The sequence below is a fragment of the Cucurbita moschata genome, unplaced genomic scaffold (assembly GCF_002738365.1).
Source record: "Cucurbita moschata cultivar Rifu unplaced genomic scaffold, Cmos_1.0 Cmo_Scf00068, whole genome shotgun sequence".
In the NCBI taxonomy this organism is placed as follows: Eukaryota; Viridiplantae; Streptophyta; class Magnoliopsida; order Cucurbitales; family Cucurbitaceae; genus Cucurbita; species Cucurbita moschata.
Genome location: NW_019268584.1, coordinates 711990 through 715687, shown reverse-complemented (window position 1 = coordinate 715687; position 3698 = coordinate 711990). Strand labels below are relative to the sequence as shown.

At 35.9% G+C, this 3698-nt stretch overlaps 1 non-coding gene across 1 annotated transcript; it reads left to right on the top strand.

Moving 5' to 3' along the window:
- The first annotated feature begins 294 nt into the window (after positions 1-294).
- On the top strand, positions 295-376 carry TRNAS-GCU. Its single transcript has one exon. It is a non-coding gene; the product is annotated as a tRNA-Ser (tRNA).
- The last annotated feature ends 3322 nt before the right edge of the window (positions 377-3698 follow it).

The window sequence follows — 3698 nt, the reverse complement described above, 5'->3', positions numbered from 1 at the left end:
TTGTATGATAGTAGAGCTCTCGAGCATCTCCCCACCTTAAAAAGTAAATGAACTAGAGAAGAAGAAAGGGGTATGTATAAAAATATAGTTAGTAACCAACCTACTTGTAGGCTCTCGTCGCTTCATTCTAATACTAGGTTTTCATGACTTTCCTTTGGTCTATAAGAAGTTCGGGCTTAACCTTTATAGCGCTCTAATCTACCATGTAGGTCACAAAGTTCTAATTGATTCCTCATCAATCATCTACCTTTGTTGTCTCTAGTGCCTTTTCAAGATTCATGCCAAAAATAAAAAGTTGCTTTGGTCGAGTGGTTAAGGCGTGTGCCTGCTAAGTACATGGAGTTTCCCCTCAAGAGTTCAAATCTCTTAGACAACAAAAAGCCTTTTTTTTCTTTTTTTTTGTACTATCCAAAGGACACCGCTAAAGGATATCGTCGGCTTTGTCTTGTTACCTCATGATCTCATAGAGGTATTCACACCCTTATTACAAGGAATGCTTCATTCGGCTATAAGTACATGGGGTTTCCCCCCAAGAGTTCAAATCTCTTAGGAAGAGTTCAAATTTCTTAGGCGACCAAAAGCTTTTTTAGGATATTGTCGGCTTTGTCTTGTTACCTCACGATCTCATAGAGGTATTCACACCCTTATTACAAGGAATGCTTCATTCGGCTCTTAAGTACATGAGGTTTCCCCCCAAGAGTTCAAATCTCTTAGGAAAAGTTCAAATTTCTTCCACGACGAAAAACTTTTTTTTTTTTTTTTGTACTAGCCAAAGGTCACCGTTAAAGGATATTGTCAGCTTTGTCTTATTACCCCACGATCTCATAGAGGTATTCACACCGTTATTACGAGGAATGCTTCATTCCGCTCTCTAACCGATGTTGAATCTGTCCGGACCAGATTTGAGAGGTTTGGACAAATTGAACTGGAAAGAAAAATAAATTTGGCTTTACAAGAGATACAACACCTATGTCAGAAATTCTAAGTTATTTACAAAAGAAAAAAAAGTGCATGGGATACAAAACAATTCTAAATGAACCCCAAAAATTAATTATACAACTAATTGATGTCCTAGGTTGAATACAACTACAATACATTTCGGGTCGACACCCCTCTATAATAGTAGATCTCTCTAGCATCTCCCCACCTTAATAAGTACCTAAACTAGAAAATTAGAAAAGGGTATGTATAAAAATATACTTAGTAATCAACCTATTGGTAGGCTCTCATCGCTTCCTTTTAATATACTAGGTTTCGAAGACTTTCCTTTGGTGTATAGGAAGTTCGAGCTTACCGTTTATTGCACTCTAAGCTACCGTGTACGTCTTGAAGTTCTAATTGATTCCTCATTAATCATTTACCTTAGCTTTCCCTAAGGTCTCTTCGAGATTCGTTCCTAAAAAAAAAAAGTTGATTTGGGCGAGTGGTTGAGGCGTGTGCCTGCTATGTACATGGTGTCTCGCCGCAAGAGTTTGAATCTCTTAGGCGTCCAACAGTTCATTTTTTTTTTTGTACTAACCAAAGGCTGCCGCTAAAAGATATTGTCCGCTTTGGCTTGTTACCTAACGATCGCATAGAAGAATTCACACCCTTATTATAAGAAATGCTTCATTCCCAACTCCAACCGTTGTTAGATCTATGATGACCGAATTTTAAGTATTCATCGGCTATTTTGGAGGTTTCGACAAATCAAACTACGACAAAAAATAAATTTTGCTCAGTTTAAAAGACACACAACACCTATAATATTCATTCAAAGTTATTTACAAAAGTAAAAAAAAAGGACATGGGATACAAAACAATTAAAGATGAACCCCAAAAATTATACAACTAATTGATGTCCCAGGTCGAATACAACTAACATACACTCTGGGTTGACACCCTTCTGTGATAGTAGAGCTCCCGAGCATCTCCTCACCTTGAACAGTACCTGAACTATTAAAGAAGAAAGTGGTAGGTATAAAAATATACTCAGTAACCAGCTTACTTGTAGGCTCTCATTGCTTCCTTCTTCTACTAGGTTTCCATGACTTTCCTTTGGTCTATAGGAATTTCGGGCTTACCCTTTACAATGATCTAAGCTACTGTTTAATCTCAAAGTTCTTATTGATTCCTCATCAATCATCTACTTTGTTGTCCCTAGTGTCTCTTCGAGATTCATGCCTAAAATAAAAAAGTTGCTTTGGTCGAGGGTTTAAGGTGTGTGCCTGCTAAGTACATTTGGTTTCCCCCCGAGAGCTTGAATCTTTTAGGCGACGAAAAGTTTTTTTTTTTTTTTTTACTAGCCAAAGGCCACTGCTAAAAGATATTGTCTGGTGATATGAACCACGCCCAAGGAATTTCCATACCTCAAGGTCCAGTTACAAGGACGAGAGCCAAGAAGGTACAAGAAACCTTGTACACTTATATTCAAGCTATGGTGAGCTCATCAAAGGAAATTCTATAAGGCGTTGGAGACCTCTCATATATGTTGTGCAAAGTGGAACTTCAAGAAAGAGATGCATTAAATGCACTTTAAGTTGCATTTAATGAACTCAACTAAATTTATGGAACTAGTCCGAGGATAAATCTGGGTATCATCAAATTAGAATGCATCTAAGAGATGAAGAGAAAACAATTTTCAAAATTAAGTTTCGATTATATGAATGGTTTGTTATGCCATTTGGGTTATCTAATGCTCCAAGTACTTTTATGCCCTTAATGAATCACGTTTTGACACAATATTTGGGAAAACATGTTGTGTATATTGATGATTTTTTAATTTATTTGAAGACTTTGCTTGATCATGTGGAGCATATTAAGTCAGTTTTGATTACACATAGAAAGGACAAATGCCATTCTAACTTTAATATGTGTAGTTTTTGTTGGTAAAAAGTTCACTTCCTCGGTTTCATAGTCAGTAAAAGTAGAGTAAAAGTAGATAAAGAGAAAGTTAAAGTCATTAGTGATTTGCCAACACGAAAAACTGCAAGTGAAGTTTAGAGTTTTCATGGGTTAGCTAGCTTTTATAAGAGATGTAAAATATTTTAGCACCATAGTTGCCCATGAAATGATTTAGTAAAAAAAAAATGTTGTTTTAAATGGGGAAAGGCAAGAAAATGCATTCAATTTGCTTAAGAAATTAAGAAATGTACCATTAAGAAATTAAGCAATGGATAACTCTAAGGACTAGGGTTGCAACGCTGGACCCCGAAGGAGGGTGGATTGTGATATCCCACATTGATTGGAGAGGGGATAAAAAATTCGTACTAAGAGTGTGGAAACCACCGTAGTACGTAGCGAGCCAAAGCAGAATACATCTACTAGTGATGAGCATGGTCTTTTACAAATGATTGGTTGTAATAGCTTAGTGGTTAGAATGTGTGACTATTAACTGCAACGTTAAAAAAATAGAACTTTTTCTATTGAATAAAAACCCTTAATTTTTAGGTGTAGCTTCGTTGAAATAAAATGTAAATGCATCTTCGAGTCGATTTTTTTTTTTAAGTATCCCTTTTAATGAGTTTGAAGCATATTGACACTAGCTATATTGTTTTCTAGAGTGTTAAAATGAAATTGAAGCCTTTTAGGTTTGTGCATACCCCAAATGAACCTAAGCTCACAACATAATCTATGAACAAAAAAAAAAGATATTTAAAAAGAGAGAAAACCAGAAAAGTAGCAAGTTCTCTCGAATATCGAAAATGGATAGTCATTCA